This window comes from Erinaceus europaeus, chromosome 11 (genome assembly GCF_950295315.1).
Source record: "Erinaceus europaeus chromosome 11, mEriEur2.1, whole genome shotgun sequence".
NCBI classification, from domain to species: domain Eukaryota; kingdom Metazoa; phylum Chordata; class Mammalia; order Eulipotyphla; family Erinaceidae; genus Erinaceus; species Erinaceus europaeus.
Window position 1 is genome coordinate 13,255,562 of NC_080172.1, and position 19,197 is coordinate 13,274,758.

Here is a 19,197-nt window from a genome sequence, read left to right on the forward strand (position 1 = left end):
ACACACCTCTTTTTGGTTGTGTGTTATGGAGTCCTTGGGGGTATAAGCCCAGGAGAGGAATTACTGGATCATATGGAAGGTCCATGTCTAGCCTTCTGAGAGTTTTCCAGACTGCTCTCCACAGAGGCTGTACCAATTTACATTCCCACCAGCAATGTAAAAGGGTTCCTCTGTCCCCACATCCTCTCCAGCATTTGTTGCTGCTGTCCTTTTTGATGTATGCCATTCTTACAGGAGTGAGGTGGTATCTTAGTATTGTCTTAATTTGCATTTCTCTGACAATCAGTGACCTAGAGCAGTTTTTCATATGTTTGTTAGCCTTTTGGATCTCCTCTAAGGTGAATGTTTTGTTCATATCCTCTGCCCATTCTTGGATGGGGTCATTTGCTTTTTTGGTGCTAAGTTTGCTGAGCTCTTTATATATTTTGGTGATTAGTTTCTTGTCTGATGTCTGGCATGTGAAGATGTTCTCCCATTCTGTGAGGGGTCTCTCTGTTTGTTTAATAGTTTCTTTGGATGTGCAGAAGCTTTTCAATTTGATGTAGTCCCATTGGTTTGTTTCTGCTTTAGTCTTCCTTGCAATTGGGTTTGATTCATCAAAGATGTCCTTGAGGTGTAGGTGGGAAACTGTTTTACCAATGTTTTCCTCTAAGTATTTGATTGTTTCTCGTCTGACATCTAGGTCTTTGATCCATTTGGAGTTGATTTTTGTTTCTGGTGAGATAAAGTGGTTCAATTTCATTCTTCTGCATGTTTCAACCCAGTTTTCCCAGCACCATTTGTTGCCTCTTTTTTCCATTTAATCCTTTGGGCCCCCTTATCAAAGATTATATGCCCATAGGTGTTGGGATTTACTTCTGGGCTTTCAATTCTGTTACACTGGTCTGTGTGCCTATTTTTGTTCCAGTACCATGCTGTTTTGATGACGATGGTATTATAATATAGTTTAAGGTCTGGGAGTGTGATGCCTCCATTTCTGTTTCTTTTCCTCAAGATGGTTTTGGCAATTCTAGGTGTTTTCAGGTTCCATATAAATGATAGTAGTGTTTGTTCTATTCTCTTAAAGAAGCTTGGTGGAACTTTGATGGGTATTGCATTAAATTTGTATATGGCTCTGGGGAGAATATTCATTTTGATGATATTTATTCTTCCAATCCATGAGCATGGGATATCTTTCCATTTCTTGGTATCAGTTTCTATCTCCTTGAGTAGCGACTCATAGTTTTCAGCATACAAGTCTTTCACTTCTTTGGTCAACTTTATTCCTAGGTATTTGATTGATTTTGCTGAAACAGTAAATGGGAGTGATTTCTGCATGTCTTCAGATTTAGTGTTTGCATAAAGAAATGCCACTGATTTTTGTACATTGATTTTGTAGCCTGATACCTTGCTATATTGCCTAATAACTTCCAGTAATTTTCTACTAGATTCTTTAGGTCTTTCTGTGTATACTATCATATCATCTGCAAATAGTGTGAGCTTGACTTCTTCCCTTCCAATCTGTATTCCTTTGATTTCTTTCCCTTGCCTGATTGCTATGGCAAGAACTTCCAATACTATGTTGAAGAGTAACGGTGACAGTGGATAGCCCTGTCTAGTCCCTGATCTGAGGGGGAATGCTATCAGCTTCTGTCCATTGAGTATGATGTTGGCTGTAGGTTTGCTATATATAGCCTCCACTATCTTGAGTAATTTCCCATCTATTCCCATTTTTTGTAGAGTTTTGAGCATGAACGGGTGTTGGATTTTGTCAAAGGCTTTCTCTGCATCTATTGAGATAATCATGTGGTTTTTGGAATTGCTTTTATTGATGTGGTGAATGACATTGATTGACTTACGGATGTTGAACCAGCCTTGTATTCCTGGAATGAATCCCACTTGGTCATGATGAACAATCTTTTTGATGTGTTGCTGTATCCGATTTGCCAAGATCTTGTTTAATATTTTGGCATCTATGTTCATCAGAGATATTGGTCTGTAGTTTTCCTTTTTTTGTTCTGTCCCTATCAGCTTTTGGTATCAGGGTGATGTTGGCTTCATAAAAGGTGGTAGGGAGTATTCCTGTTTCTTCAATCTTATGGAATAGCTTAAGAAGTATGGGTATTAACTGTTTCCTGAAAGTTTTGTAGAATTCGTTTGTGAAGCCATCTGGTCCAGGACTTTTGTTGTTGGGGAGGTTCTTAATAATGTTTTCAATTTCTTTGTCTGTGATTGGTGCATTTAGATATTGTAGTTCTTCTTGGTTCAGTTTTAGAAGTACATAGGTTTCTAGGAATTGTTCCATTTCTTCCAGATTCTCTAGTTTGATGGCATATAGTTCTTTATAGAAGTTTCGCAGGATTCTCTGGATTTCTGTGGTGTCAGTTGTGATATCTCCTGCATCGTTTACAATTCTATTAATTTGAGTCTTCTCTCTTTTTTGTTTGGTGAGTCTGGCTAGGGGTTTGTCAATTTTCTTTAATCTTTCAAAGAACCAACATTTGGCTTCATTGATCTTTTGTATGTTTCTTTTATTTTCGATGTTGTTTATTTCTGCTCTAATTTTAGTGATTTCTGTCCTTCTGGTTGCTTTAGGGTTCCTTTGTTCCTCTTCCTCTAAGTCCTTGAGGTGTGCAGTAAGATCGTTCATTTAAGCTTCTTCTTGGTGTTTAATATGTGATTGTATGGCTATAAGTTTTCCTCTCAGTACTGCTTTAGCTGTGTCCCAAATATTTTGATAGGTTGTGTCTTCATTTTCATTAGTTTCCAGGAACATTTGAATTTCCTGCTTGAGTGAGTCTCTGACCCAGTGGTTCTTAAGGAGCATGTTGTTTAGTTTCCAAATTCTGTGTCTTTTAATAATTTTCCGTTTGTTGTTAAATGTTAGTTTTACTCCACTGTGGTCTGAGAAGATACTTGGGATGATTTCAATGCTCTTGAATTTATTGATGCTGTCTTTGTGGCCTAACATGTGGTCTATCCTTGAGTATGTGTTATGTGGATTTGAAAAGAAGGTGTATTCCAGTTTTTTGGGGTGGAGGAGTCTGAAAATGTCCAAGAGGTCTAGTCTGTCGATCTCTTCATTCAATTCTCTTGTATCTTTGTTGGTTTCCTGCTTTGTTGATCTAAGTGTGAGAGTGGGGTATTGAAGTCTCCCACTATTATTGTATTACTATTGATGTATTTTTGAAATTCTTTCAGTAGATGCTTAATGTATTTATATGGTCCCTCGTTGGGTGCATAGATGTTACTAATTGTTAAGTCTTCTTGGCCGATTGATCCTCTAATCATTATGTAATGTCCTTGCCTATCTTTTATTACTTTATTTAATTTAAAATCTGTCATGTCTGAGAGGAGATTGGCTGTTCCTGCCCTTTTTTGTGGTCCATTAGCCTGTATGATAGTTTTCCATCCTTTCACTTTAAGTCTGTGTTTATCTTGTTGGGACAGATGGGATTCTTGCAAGCAGCATATGGTTGGGTTATGTTTTCTGATCCATCCCCCCACCCTGTGCCTTTTGATGGGTGAGTTTAAGCCATTGACATTTATTGATATTATGGATTTAATGTATTGTAGTGCCATTGTTCTAAAAAAAATTGTTTGCTCTGATATATTGCAAGTATTATAGTTTTGTTCTTGTTTATAAGAGGTCTTTTAGTACCTCTTTCAGGGTCGGCTTGGTGATGGTTGCCTCCTTTAACTGTTGTTTATCTAAGAAGGTTTTGATCCCTCCATCTAGTTTGAATGAAAGTCTAGCAGGATATATTATCCTTCGTTGAAACCCTTTTTCATTCAGGGCTCGATAGATATCTTGCCACTCCCTTCTGGCTTTTAGAGTTTGAGTGGAGAAGTCTGCAGATAATCTTATGGGTTTTCCCTTGTATGTGACTTTTTGTTTCTCTCTTGCAGCCTTTAGGATCCTTTCTTTATCCTTACTTCTTCTCATTGTGACTATGATGTGTCTTGGTGTCTTCAGGTCTGGGTTGATTCTGTTTGGTACTCTCTGGGCCTCTTGAACCTTGATATCCTTTCTGTTATTCAGGTCTGGGAAGTTTTCTTGTATTATTTCCTGTAGAATGTTTGCTTCCCCTTCCTCTCTTTCTTCCTCTGGTAGGCCAATTATACGAATGTTACTTCTTTTGAGATCATCCCATATGTCTCTGTTGTTGTTTTCAGTGTCTCTCAATCTCTTTTTAAGCTCTTTCACCTCTTTCTTTGTTTTCTCTAACTCATCCTCTTTCTGACTAATTCTGTTTTCTGCTTCTGTTAGTCTGCTTTCCCTTGCCTCAGCTTCTTTCTTCATTACATCTATTTCAGCTTTCAGTTCTCTAATTGCCTCATGATAATCGGTATTTTCCTTGGGGGTCTCAACTGTTGTTTCCCGAATACTGCCATTCCTTTCCTCCAATGTTGTTTTCATTTCTGTGATTAATAAGTTTATTATTGCTTGCATACTTTTCTTATCTATGGTTACTTCTTTCTGAATTGTAGTTTATTTTTTTTTCTTATTTATTTATTTATTCCCTTTTGTTGCCCTTGTTGTTTTATTGTTGTAGTTATTATTATTGTTGTTGTCATTGTTGGATAGGACAGAGACAAATGGAGAGAGGAGGGGAAGACAGAGAGGAGGAGAGAAAGATAGACACCTGCAGACCTGCTTCACCGCCTGTGAAGCGACTCCCCTGCAGGTGGGGAGCCGGGGTTCGAACCGGGATCCTTATGCCGGTCCTTGTGCTTTGCGCCACCTGCGCTTAACCCGCTGCACTACAGCCCGACTCCCCTGATTTGTAGTTTCTTCTGGGCTCTTGTCTTCATTCATTGGAGTAGCAGTTTTATTTGTTTTTGATCTACCCATTTTTTTATTTATGTGTTTCTTTTTTTTTTTATACTCTGTTGTCCCTCAGTTGTTTTGTCTTGAGTACAAGTAACACTGTACTAAATACCTTTATGACAATTGCACTCACCAACCTCCGGAATTACAGTAGCAACTGACATAAGTATTGAAGTAGTTTAATTGTTACCAGTTAGCCAAACAATTTCTCCAGTCCGTGAAAAAATAGTAGCCAAATACCAGTGAAGAAAGAGAAAAGAGAGGATAGCAAGAATAGACAGTTATGGAAATCTATTATCCACTGTATATTCTAGGGGTAACAAGAGGGGAAAGGGAACTAGAGCAGAGATACACACATAGAGAGTCCACTCTGAGTCAGATTTCGTTTCCAGAAGATGTGATCAGAGCTCACGCTGCTAGCAGCTTCTCATTCCGCTATCTTCCTGGAACTCTCTCCAGTATTTTCTTCTAAGTATCTGATAGTTTGTGGTCTAATATCCAGTTCCTTGATCCACGTGGAATTTACTTTTGTGTTTGGTGAAAAATCATGGTTTAATTTCATTCTTCTGCATGTTTCAACCTATTTTTTTTCCAACACCATTTGTTGAAGAGACTCTGCCCCCTATTTAGTAGTCTGGGCACTTCTGTCAAAAATTAGATGTATATAGGTGTGGGGGCTTACTTCTGGGTTCTCAATTCTTTCCCACTGGTTAGTGTGTCTATTCATGTTCCAGTATCAAGCAGTTTTGATTACAATGGCTGTATAATATAATTTGAGATCTGGGAGTGTTATGCCTTCAGTTCTGTTATTTCTTCTCAATATTGTTTTGGCAGTTTTAGGTCTCTTTTGGTTCCAGATAAATATTTGTAGCATTGTTCTATTCTCATAAAAAATGTGGTTGGGATCTTGATGGGGATAGCATTAAATTTGTATATGGCTCTGGGTAGTAGATAATTAGTGTTTTCTTCCAGAGTCTCCTTTGTTATTTCTGCATTTCTGATGACAATTATTTCAAACTCTTTACTCTCTCCTGCAACTATTTCCTTAACTAGTATTTGGATGTTGACCTCATTATTCTGTGCTTGAACCTTTGGGGGGCTTTTAGCTGGACTTCTGTCCTGGTTCATTTCTCCAATATTTCTTCTTGTTGGTTTAACCATTTTATATAGTACATTATGAAGTCCATCTGTCAGTACTTTTCAAATTACTAATCACTATTGCCTGGATTGACTTGTGTCTAAGTAAGGTACTTAAAGAGTTCACAGTTGTGGAAATTAACATTTGCTGCAATATTATTTCAATACCTGAGTTAGAGCACAGTGACTTAAAAGCCTCTTTTGCTCTTTTTCTTTCCTGTAGGCTATGGGAGGCTGGGGGCTTTTAAACTACAAGTAGGCTTCTTAGCTTAATCACTGACTCCTGACCAAGAGATAAAGCTGGGTGGGGGAGACATAGCACAGTGGTTATGCAAAGAGACTCTCACACCCCAAGCATCCAAAGCTCAGGGCTCACTTCAGCTTCTCTGTCAAACCAGGCAACATTGCTGGGCCTTTAGGCTTTCTTTCTTACTTCCTTTTATACTTTTATAATATATATATATATATATTCCCCTTTTGTTGCCCTTGTTTTTTTTTAAATTTTTGTTTTAGTTATTGTTGTTGTTAGATAGGATAGAGAGAAATGGAGAGAGGATGGGAAGACAGATAGGGTGAGAGAAAGACAGACACCTGCAGAGCTGCTTCACCTGTGAAGGGACTCCCTTGCAGGTGGGGAGCCACTAGCTCAAACCTGGATCCTTAAGCCCATCCTTGTGCTTTGCACCATGTGCACTTAACCCACTGTGCTACCACTTGACTCTCAACTTGTGATTTTTTTGGACAAGTCCTGTTTATAGTCTAGGTTCTGAGGCAATTATTCACCATGTTCTCATCAGGAGAACAATGTAGAAAGGCTCCCACTATACAGCCCCACTGCTAGGCCACCAAGGTGTAGATCTTCTCCTAAGTTTCCTGATCAGTTCACTGTCCCATGATGTCAGCACAGGGCCTCCCACTCTGCTGCTCCAGCCTCTGAGGGCAGTAGCAATGGAGACTCACAGTTGCATTTGGTGAGTCTTAGGGGAGTCCTCTCCTCCCTTCAGCAGTCTTTTCACTGGTAAAACAGAATGGAGTTGGTGCCTCAACTAGTAAACACCTGGACTGTTTACCAGCTGCTCAATCTCTCCTTAGGCTCCTCTCTGTCTAGGAGCCACACGTGTTTGCACTCACTGAGGATTTGGTGGCTTCCTGAAGTCATTCTAGTCCTGCCTTGTTGAGGTCCCAAGTGATCTCTTTTGGTATTCCTCTCAAATTCCTTTCTAAGTCACACACCAGTGCTACTTGCAAATGTCTTTCCATTTTTCCTCTTCTTTCTTCGGATCCAGATGGAATTGGAACTCAAGGCCCTCTCTTAGTCTTTTCCTAATATTTTTCCCTCCTCTGAGAGAATGGACCAAAAATATTTATGGGGTACACAAGGTGGGAGTTCTGCCTTCTCTCATTGCTTCTCCACTGGACCTGAGTGTTGGCAGGTTGATACATACCCTCATTTTGTTTCTATCTTTTTCTAGTGGCATAGGGTTCTGGAGAGGTGAGGTAAGATTTTGGGACATATTATGGAGACCTTCTTCCCTGGGAAGTCAGGATGGAATTATGATAGCATCTGCAACTTGTGCTGAAAGACAGTAAGATATAGAGCAAGACAAAATGTTTAATAAATAGGAACAAAAAGTAGGAATATAGCAGATGAGAATAGGGATCACGATGTGGAAAGAACCTAGGAAGTTTATTTCAGGTGTTCCTAGGGGCCCATGACTTCCATAGTTTTTTCTTGAGTTTGACAGCTAAAATGGAAGTGTACAAAACTATTGTGTGCAAAGATGGTGTCAGAGTTGAGAATAGGGCTAGAAAGTTGTATTAGGGCAAAAAAAAAAAAAAAAGCTTCTAAAACTTGAAGAAAATCTATGAATAAAGTTAATTGTCTACCCCATGAACCTGAACCAGGATATATATTCATGTTTAGCACCGGATACTATGTAACATCTGAGTTCCTGTCAGTCTGAGCTCGCAGTAAATGGTCACAGGTGGGAACATTCTAGGCTGCACTCATTTCATGATCAATCTTCCTGAAGTGGCAGAGTAGGATGACCCAACCTCCTTTCAGAGAGTGGCATAGTTCCTATGATTGATTGACACTTTATAGTGAGGGCAATTTTCTGGAGAGACCCACAAGAGGACTTTAAGCTGTTTTTCTTTATGGAATTGATGGTGGAGATGGGAAGCTGTTAGAGGTTTAGGCTGATCATTTCTGTGTGGGAATCCAAGTATTCCCAGACTAGGGCCCCAGATAATGGAGTGATCTGGTATTGACTAAAAAGGCCATCACTGAGTGAGTTTGTTTCTTTTGTAGTACTTTCTTTATCTGATGAACTTAGATTTTATCCCAGTTGTTAAAGTGTGGAGTGTCATTTCTTGTATTTAAACCAGTATTGGGTTTATGGGATCTGCAGTCTTTGGGCCTTTATACTATATGGCTGAACTTCTTAGGTCTTAGTCTAATCAATTAAAGAAGTAATGGTCCCTTCTCTAGGCCATTCTACTGGAATCAATCCCAGGGTTACTAGATCTAAGTCTAATCTTGAAGAGCTATTAATCATTTTTAATTTGAGCTATATGATTTCACATTGTTTATGGATACATGTACACCTGGACCCAGCACCCTAGACCCTAGCCTAGGTATCTAGTATCTGGAGTTTTGTTAGAGAGCATGTTTGTCACATGAGTTAGGAAAGATCTCACTAGATTAGAGGAGCTGGGAGGTTGGCATCTCAGGCTTGATGTCTCTGGAGATAATCCACAGTAACAAGTCTGTTGCAGCATAATGTGGTATGGCAACACTGGTAGAGCTGATTTAGTTGAGGTCAACAGAGGCAGTATAACAGGGTAAGGGATCAGAGAGAAGAAATATCAAGAAATATAAGCAAAGTCCCAGAGGTTCCAGGACTAGGAGAAATATGGATCTTAGAAAGAATGGAAAAGGTTCCATGTAGTCTTAGAAAGTTTAAAATAGTAATGGTTTTTATTATTATTATAACCATTTTAGTTGGAGTCTGTTTTTCTTTGAAAATCCAGTGGTTAAGATTTACCATAAATACTTGACCTCACTATGCTTTGTGTCTTTTAGGGGCATCTACTAGTCACAGTATATTAGCAACAAGGCCAAATAGTTTTGATCTATCAGACCTAAGGTTGTAGGTAACTTAGATTATATATGTTAAGGGATTCTTAAATAATTTATGTCCAGCATCAGAATTTTATCATCCTACATTTCTAAAACATTAAATGCTTAGGCTAAGCAAAATATATATTCTCAGAGTTATGGTCTAGGCATTCAGAGAAATTGAGGTGTTAAATCTGTTTTCCTCCTTGAGGCTGTAGTGCCTCTCTGGATGCTTAATCTGTAGTTTTTGAGCTTTGCTAAGTTCCATAGTTGTAAGTGTGTGTTTGTGTGTGTGTGTGTGTGTGTGTGTGAGAGAGAGAGAGAGAGAGAGATCTTTTCTGTTCCCTGCTACTCCATTGCCACACCTTCCAGGAGTTCCAGATGAAAATCCTTACCAGTCTGCCCGCTGTCTTAGAGAGAGGTCTAGAAGTTAAATATGCAAAAGGAGGACAGGAATTCTCCTCTACTTTTTCTTCTAGAGCTCTTCTCTGGATGAGCTTAGATGAGTTTTTCCTACCCACTTTGGAGAAAGGTTTGAGTCACAGTCAGTTTTCTGGCTAGTGGGTCACCTACTGACAAAAAAAAAAAAATCTTCTATTAGTTATTAAAAGTCCTTTAAATGTTGTTAAGAAATGAGTGTTCTTCTCTTTTCTCATCTTAAAATTCCTCTTAGTCATTGTAGGATATCTTAAATATTACTCCTGTCATAAAGTAGACTACAAACTTCCACAGAGAGGCATAGACAAAATGATAGTTTTAAAGGTAGAAAACGGACACTTAGTTTTAGAGGCAGAAAATTTTTATGGGAAAGATGACATCTAAGATAAGGCAATAATACCTGGAAGGAATTTCAGAAGAGGGAAGATTGTGAGTGTCTGCATGTCTGGATGTGCAAAGCTAGAGCACGAACAAACAGCGAGAAAATTTATCACATTTGTGGATAGCAAATGCCCCAACTTGGTTCAAACAATTTCTAAGCAAGACTTAGGAAATGAAACATTTGAGGGGTGAGTTAAGACTCTGTGGAAGGACCTTTAGGTGATGGATAGTTCTGAGATGGTAGTCATCAATCTCTGTGCAACATTCATCTATATGAAGGGTCCTGTCCTTTCATAGTTGTCACTACATTAATTTCACTAAGTACTTGTTGCTAGTGAAGGACAGATCTGTTGGCAGCTAGCTCTTTTAGGTGGAATTCTTTGGTTCCTATTTTGAATCTTTCATAGTACTTTGGTTATAGTAAATATTAAGTCCTTGTTCAGTAACAATAAATTTTTATTTGATTTCTGAATTGCTTCTTATTTTAGGTACATTTCCTTTTTAAAAATATTTTTTCTTTCAGGGAGTCGGGCAGTAGTGCAGTGGGTTAAGAGCAGGTGGAGCAAAGCACAAGGACTGGTGTAAGGATCCCAATTCAAGTCCCCGGCTCTCCAACTGCAGGGGAGTTGCTTCACAGGTGGTGAAGCAGGTCTGCAGGTGTCTTTCTCTCTCCCCTCTATCTTCCCCTCCTCTCTCCATTTCTCTCTGTCCTATCCAACAATGATGACATCATCAACAACAACAATAATAACTACAACAACAAAAGAAGGACAACAAAAGGGAATAAATAAATATTAAAAAGTATTTTTCTTTCTTTGTTATTGGATAGAGACAGAAAGAAGTTGAGAGGGGAGGGAGAAACAGGGAAAAAGACAGAGAGACACCTGCAGTTCTACTTCACTGCTTGTGAAGCTTTTCCCTTGCAAATGGGGGTCAAGGGCTCGAATATGGTCCTTGCACACTGTGATATGTGTATTCAACCAGGTGCCTCTGCCCCTCTGAATTGCTTCTTTCACTTCAATTCCATCAATGAATTTTGTATATCATCATAGTTTTATCAAAAACGTTGAGTAAGTCTCCTCATTTTATCACTGGCTAAAGAAAGATGTAGAAATGGAGGCATTTGTTTAGCCTCTTTCAATGAGTGTTCTACACATTTCAGAATACACCTATACTGATTTCCAATTCTGGGTACTGTGTTTTCTGGAACACTAAGATCTTTACCTTTTATAAGAAAAAAAATAGAAACTTTGTATCACTGTATAAGTGAGGAAAATTGCTGCTTCTCAGGGATGATGAGTCAGTATGCAAATCCAGATTTCATTTTGATCCAAGTATGATGAAATGAGTCTTTTTCACATTTTAAATCTATCTGGATCTTTACAGCATCTTATCCTGGATATAAGAATACATTAAAAGGGGAGTCGGGCTGTAGTGCAGCGGGTTAAGCTCAGGTGGCTCAAAGCACAAGGACCGGCATAAGGATCCCGGTTCGAACCCTGGCTCCCCACCTGCAGGGGAGTCGCTTCACAGGCGGTGAAGCAGGTCTGCAGGTGTCTATCTTTCTCTCCTCCTCTCTGTCTTCCCCTCCTCTCTCCATTTCTCTCTGGCCTATCGAACAATGACAACAACAATAATAACTACAACAATAAAAACAACAAGGGCAACAAAAGGGAATAAATAAAATAAATATTAAAAAAAATTTAAAAAAATAATACATTAAAAATACCCTTTAATGTGACATTAACATCTAGAGGAATAGCTCACCAGGCCTTGTCACGGCTTGCTATGCTTGTAGCCATGGTCAAGTCCAACATCCCATGGGAATGCTAAGGAATTGGTGGTAGCTCTGCTGCTGTGATGTCATTCCTCCTTCTTCCTTCTTTCTCGTTCTCTGTCTCTCTATCTGAACGATAAGGTTGGGCTGGGTGTGGTGCATTTTCAGTCATTCATGTGCAAAGTTTATTCTCATCAAATAAATAAACGTGTTGTTTGTTGGACTATCATAACAATATATCTAGTTGTTATTCATTTATAACCATTTTATACACACTGTGTCTCCTTTTAAAATATTTTCATATTTATTTGGTAAAGATAGAAAGAACTGAGCTATGAATATCAGTGTTCATAGGTCTTTCAGGCAGGTGTTTTTGTTTTCCCTGAGTAAATCCCTAAGAGAGGGGTTGTTAGGTCATAAGGTAAATCCATTTCTAGAGTTCTAATGAATCTCTAGACTATTTTCCATAGGAATTGGACCAACTTACCTGTCCCCCAACATTGTAGATGAGTTCCTTTACCTTGCACAGCTTCTCCAACAGTTGGTGTCTTTTTTTTCCTAGTGTGTGACATTCTCATAGACGGATAGTGATATTTAATTGTAGGTTTTATTTTCATTTGACTGTTGGTCCTTTGGATCTTTTCTTTGGAGAAGATAATGTTCATGTCTTCCATTTTTCAATGAGTTTGTTTGTTTTTTTGTTATTGAGTTTGGTGAGTTCTTTGCGGATTTTGGTTATCAGTCCTCAGACCAATGTATGACACATAAAGATTTTCTCCCACTTCATGGACATTCACTTTGTTATGGTGGTGATTCCTTTGCCATGCAGTAGCTTTTTGGTTTGATGTAGTCCCATTGGTCTATTTTTGCTTTGTTTTCTTTGTAGTTGGATTTGAATTGGTGAAGATGTTGATATAAGAGAGAGTTATGCTCTGTTTTCCTCTAAATGTTTGATAGTTTTTAGCTTCTCTTCTAGAGCTTTGGTCTGTTTGGAGTTCATCTTTGTATATGATGAATTTTGGTGATCCAGTTTCATCCCTCTGCATGTTTTAACACAATTTTCCCAACACCGCTGGTAGAATAGGCTTTCCATTTTCCATATGCTTTAGGATTCCTCATCAAAAATTGGTTGACCATAGGTATGTGTGTGTGTGGGGGGCTGATTCCTGGACTCTCAGTTCTAATCCATTGGTCTTCATATTTATGTTGGTTATGTACCAAGTTGTTTTAATTATAATGTCTCCATACAGAAATTTTCACCCTAGCAGAAATAAATATGCTTTTGTTCTCAAGTACACATGGAATTTACCATAGATTTTACCATAGATTAATATAAAACACACTCTTAATAAACATGTGAAGATCACATCAAGCTTCTTTTATGCTCACAATGATGCAAAATAGAAACAAATAAAAAACACTGTGAACATATAAAACTAAACATGGATCAATAAATAAATGAAAGGAAAAATAATCTAGAGAACAATGAAAACAAAAGATGAGTTATTAGGTCTTATGAGTTGTAGTTAAAGTGAAGGAAGTTCATAATAATACAGTTTATATCAATGAGAAAAGCCCTCAGAGAAGCATGGTATTACATCTGCAATACCATGAAAAGGGACAACAGAAAGAACTGTAGATCACCAGTATCATTCTAATCTCCAACACAGAAGAAGACAGGAAAGAGAAAGAAAATTATAAACTTATATTCTCATGAACACTGATGAAGAATCCTTAGCAGAATCTTAGTAAGCCAACTCTAACACATGCCATGTTAATCGTTCATTGTGTTCAAAAGGGGCTCATCCGAGGGTGGCTCGGATATGCAAATAAGTCAATATAATATACACATCAGCACAGAGAAACAGACGTTAGTCTAGATAGCTCAGCGGGAGTATATAAAACTTGTGTACAAATTTCCAGGTTTTAATCCGCATATGCCAGAGAGTAGTTTTACGGCTTGTTTTTCATAAAATATAAAAACCAAAAATGAAAGATAAAAATCTCAAATATCAATTGAAGCCGACAAAATAACTTGACATGATTCAACTCATGATAACAATCTTTAACAAATTGGTAATAGATGGAACATGTTTCAATGTAATAAAGGGCATAAATAACAAACCCACAGCTAGCAGCATACTCAACAGTGAAAAATTTGACTTTTTTTCCCTGATACGTGAAGCAAGGCATGAATATATATTATAACTTTTGCTGTTCAATGCATTTTTGTAAAGCAAATAAAAAAAAGATATGAAATCTTTTTGAATTGGAAGAGAGACTTGCTATATGCAGATAACATAATATACATGAAAGACTGTACCAATAACAATAAAAATCATGACTAGATTTAGTAAAGTCACATGATAACAGTAGATGCGCATAAATCTGTTGCATTTCTTTTTTTTTTTTTTTTATCCCAGGACTCCCTGACTAGGGCCCCAGGTGATGGGGTGGTCTAAGGTCCTTTTCTGTCACAGCCTTTCTCATCAAATTTAACCACTCCCCTGCTTTACTAGTTTTAATGCTTTATATAAATTTAGTTTTACATGACTTGATGTCTTGTGTCTGACTTCCTTCATTATCAATCATTTTTATAAGATGTGGATACAGGGCCGGTCAGTGGTGAACTCTGTACAGAGCACAAATGAACATGCTCAACGATGCATGTGCAAACCCCCAGTCCCCACCTCCAAGGGGAAAGCTTCACTAAAGGAGAAGGAGTGATCCATGGAATCTGTTGCATTTGTATATGCTAACAATGAGAAGAAAAGAAAGTAAAAAAAGGTAATTTTACTTACAACTGAATAAAACCTACAAAATATTTGAAGTAGATCTAACAAAGGAGGTGAAAGACCTATGCAATTAAAACAGTGTTAAAATGACCATTTTGCCTAAGGCAATGTATGGATTTAGTGCAAACCCTATCAAAATCTCAATAGTATTCTCAACAGAATAGAGTAAATAATTCTTTGTTTCTGTGAAACAACAAATGAACTGAATAGCCAAGGAAAATCAGAAAGAAAAGAAATATAAATGATGACATTGTTTTTCTGATTTAAGCTATTACAAAAACAAAAAATCATTAATAAAAATCAATAACCCCAGTCCTCACCTACAAGGGGAATGCTTCACAAGTGGTAAAGCAGTGCTGCAGGTGTTAAATAAAAGATAATAAAAATTTAAAAATAAAACAATGCTGAATATGGGTTGCAGGTCAAATTGTTGGGGTTTTATAGTCAAGAATGTTTATACACTTTTCCCATATTTGGGAGCTACTCTCTTCCCTGATCCAGGTTTCTACCCCTTTTTCCAGCCATTACATTATCTCCCCAGACAATAACTTGGGTCCACCTGCATATCAGAGGTCAGTCTCAGGCAAAAACTTATAAAGTCATGGGCCCTTTGGAATATACCTAAAATAGACCTATTAGCTATTTCCAAAACAGAGACCCCCAAATCTTCATTTGCAATATTCCAGCCTTTAGGTTCATGATTAATCAACAGTTTGTATGGCTTTATATGTTAACTCTTCTTTCAGCCACCAGGTTCCAGATGCTACCATGATACCAACCGGACTTCCTTGGACAGATGACCCCACCAATATATCCTGGAGCTTCACTTCCTCAGAGCCCTGCCCCACTAGGGAAAGAGAGAGACAGCCTGGAATTATGGATAGACCTGTCAACGCCCATGTTCAGCGGGGAAACAATTACAGAAGCCAGACCTTCCACCTTCTGCATCCCACAATGACCTTGGGTCCATGCTCCCAGAGGGATAAAGAATAGGAAAGCTACCAGGGGAGGTGATGGGATATGGAGCTCTGGTGGAGGGAATTATACCCCTCTTATTCTATGGTCTTTTAAGTGTTTCCATTTTATAAACAACTAAATTAAGAAAAAATAAAACAAAACACTAGCTAAAATAGTATAGTATTAGAACAAAAGCAGGCAGTGGACCAATGGAACAGCATAGAGTCAAGAAGTAACAAAAGATACTGATATTATACACCCACAAAAGGATTGTTACAAAAATATATAAAAAGTGGTAGTAGAATAATTCACCTGGATTGTGACCTCCTTTGTCACGTGTGTAACTCAAGTTTGAGCCCAACCCCAACTGCACTGGATGAAGCCTATGTGCTCTTGTATCTTTTACTCTGTGTCTCTCTGTTTCTAAAAACAAATAAATAAATAAATAAGTAAACTGACTACAGGATAGAAAAAAGCTTATCTATATATCTCTGTCTTTTTTTCTATGTCTCTATCTCTATTTGGATATGTCTGAGCATACAACTTACCAAAACATCTAACCAAACCAATGAAAAACTAGAAAATGGATTTAATAAGGCTCTTCTCAAAAGGCTTAAAGTGGCCCAATCACATATAAAAATGTTGCCCATTACTTATTATTGCTAGAGGATTGTTCATTAGGTTCCAAGTCTGACTCATGTATAGCAGAGCTGAGTGGTGCCTATGAATATATTCTCACATCAGTGTGAATAGTCTACATTAATAATGACTGAAAACAAGAAGGGCTGGCAAGGATGTGGTGAAAAAGGAATTCTGATACACTGTGGGTAGGATTATGAACCGATGCTCTTCTATATTTGGTATAGGACTGTCTTTAAAAAATAGAAATTATATATAATCCTGAAATACCGTGTTTGTGCATTTATTTGATAAATATGGGAACAACATTGTTTACAGTAACCGATACTAAATCAATCAAAATGCATATAAACAGGTAACTGGATAAGGAAAGTGAAGAATATATACTCAATGGAATACTACTCTGCCTTTTTGGGACAGGTAGATGGAGTTAATGCAAGTTTAAGTAAAATAAAGATGTTAAAGATAAGATGGCTTTATACATGTAACAAAACGAATTCTTCGGCATGAAGACTATGGCACAGATTATAAGTGGTTATTGGAAGGACTGGGGGAGCAGAGGTCTAGAGGGAGCTTTCTGATTTGCTGGTGCTAGAACTTTGGTGGTTGATACTGTGACTCTTGTGCACATACAGAGGTGTTAAACTACGCACACAGGGTTTTATAGTCTTGTAAATCAAGGTTAAACCAATAAAAAGAAAGCAAGCAAAACAGAGATAAAGATAAAAAGCGATAGTTATGGCAATACAAAAAAAAAAGTCTTTTGTCAGACAGTCATTCAAACCTTACATGCTAACCTCCATCTGGTTTGGACTAGTAATTTAATGTGTGGGTGGAGGTGTGAAATTTAAAATCTTTTGAAGAGAGTAGGGCAGTATTTAACCTCAAGATAGTGTGATTTCTGTTGCATAACTTGAAAAAATGTGGTAACACCACAAACATATATATCACCTCAAATCTGAATCAATCTTACTTGATGATATTATCACAGTTTTTTTTTCTGCCCCTGATACAAATATCTTATGCTAAATCATCTACAGTAAATCTGGTATGAAAAATATTTAACTACTTCAAAAATTCACTTATATCTGGTGGTTTCCTTTCCTAAGAAATTAGTACATCCAAAGACCATGGGCTGATACACCCTAAAAAACTGATTTCTAGGGGTCAGGCGGTGGCGCAGTGGGTTAAGCGCATATGGCACAAAGCGCAAGGACCGGCGTGAGGATCCCGGTTCGAGTCCCCGGCTCCCCACCTGCAGGGGAGTCGCTTCACAGGCGGTGAAGTAGGTCTGCAGGTGTCTATCTTTCTCTCCCCCTCTCTGTCTTCCCCTCCTCTCTCCATTTCTCTCTGTCCTATCCAACAACGAACAACATCAACAATGGCATTAATAATAACCACGAGTCTACAACAACAAGGGCAACAAAAGGGAGAAAAAATGGCCTCCAGGAGCGGTGGATTCATGGTGCAGGCACCGAGCCCAGCAATAACCCTGGAGGAAAAAAAAAAAAAACCAAAAAACTAATTTCTAGCCTTTTTTCACACATTTCTGTGGATTGTCCTTTATGTACTTATTTCTAATTCATCTCAGATTATTGATTTTACTTAAGCATTTAAAGCAACATCAGCATTGTTAAGATTTTAAGCAACTGGATATCCAAGGTTGTACTTTAATTTATTTATCTGAGTAGAGACACAGAGAAATTGAGAGGGGGCTGGTGAGAGAGGGAAAGAGACAGAGAGACACCTGCAGCACTGCTTCACCACTTGTGTAGCTTTCCCGGTGTAGCTGGGGGCCGGGAGATTGAACCTGAGCCCCCCTTCATTGTAGCATGTTCACCCGATCAGGTGCGCCACAACCTGGCCCAATATATCTTCATATTTTAACTATATGGATGTAATAGATACATTAAAAACAATTTGTTGTTATGAAAACAAGTTGAGTCTTTCTGAATCCTTTCAGGGAGAATAAAAATTGTCCTCGGTGGGCCCCAATCATCTACTAAAAGCGAGAAGAAAGCATTCATGAATTTGCTTGAGGCTTTTAAGAAATTAGATCTTAAACCTTTTGTCTCCAAATTCTGTGTCTTTTTTTTTACCAGCTTATTTAATATCTGTAATTATGTATGATTTGCTCATATATCACAGCCTTGGGAGAAGCTTTCTCTGTTTAATTTAAAATAGTCTTTCTCTAGCAAATTGCTGTCTTGTATATTTTTAGTAACAACACTTTCTATGATATCATTGACAATAATTCTATGAGAGCAGGAGACTTAACCCTCTTTATTACTGCTGTGTCCCTAAGATCTAAGGTATTGATTTGTAGATAGTTGTTGAATGAGTAAACGAAACAGCAAGAGTTTTGCATTTTTACAAACACCGTTAAGTTTTATCATGTAGCCTATGTCTAGATAGAGATGGTACAGGGGCACTTTTAATAGGATAGAAGGTTTCTCTGAGAAGCAGCTGAATTTGAGGCAGAAAATCAATTTCTACCCTCAATGACATTTTCAAGAGAAGTGTATGTGGTAGCATGGAAATCTTCCATCTGACAGGGCTTCTGTCAAAATGTTAGTATGCCCGGATGAGTGGCCCACATTCTATGGACAAAGTGTGGGGCTCAAAGATGCTCTGAATCATACATGCAACTTAGTCCTTATTCTACAAAGACTTGTTATGCAAGTGAGAGAGTAACAATACCTCAGCAAGTATGTTTATTCTCAGCAATTTCAAGAAAATTTTTATGAGAATGCATATATGAATGGACATTTTCTAAGCTCGGTGGGGAAGAAATACGGGATGCAGACTCTAGGTTAGCTAGTATCTATAATTTTGGTAATAGGGTGGAGGTTGCCTGTCTGGTATGCTGTCAAATATTTGAAACAGAACCATTGCTCAAGACCAAAAATTCACAATAAGACGGAGACAATATCAAAGAAAAATGTAGACTACTAATTGCAGTTGATGCAGAACATGCTCAGTAAATGGATTCAGCCTCGTGTCATAGACGCACCATTGGGCTAAGGAATGCCTTTCCTCATGGTATTTGTTACTGAGGGAAAAATAATTACCCTAGTGGTTTAGCTAATTCTTTCCCATGTTTGGAATTAAGCACTGAAAGCAGTTATCTACTTCCCATTGT

The 19,197-nt window shown here is 38.0% G+C and overlaps 1 long non-coding RNA gene across 2 annotated transcripts in view; it reads left to right on the forward strand.

Moving 5' to 3' along the window:
• The window catches only part of LOC132541301 (uncharacterized), a 151,218-nt gene extending 135,334 nt beyond the window's left edge, over positions 1 to 15,884 (forward strand). For both annotated transcript variants that reach the window (XR_009552463.1, XR_009552462.1), the window contains exon 5: positions 15,206 to 15,884. This is a non-coding gene — a long non-coding RNA (uncharacterized LOC132541301). The remainder of the gene's footprint in view (positions 1 to 15,205) is intronic.
• The last annotated feature ends 3,313 nt before the right edge of the window (positions 15,885 to 19,197 follow it).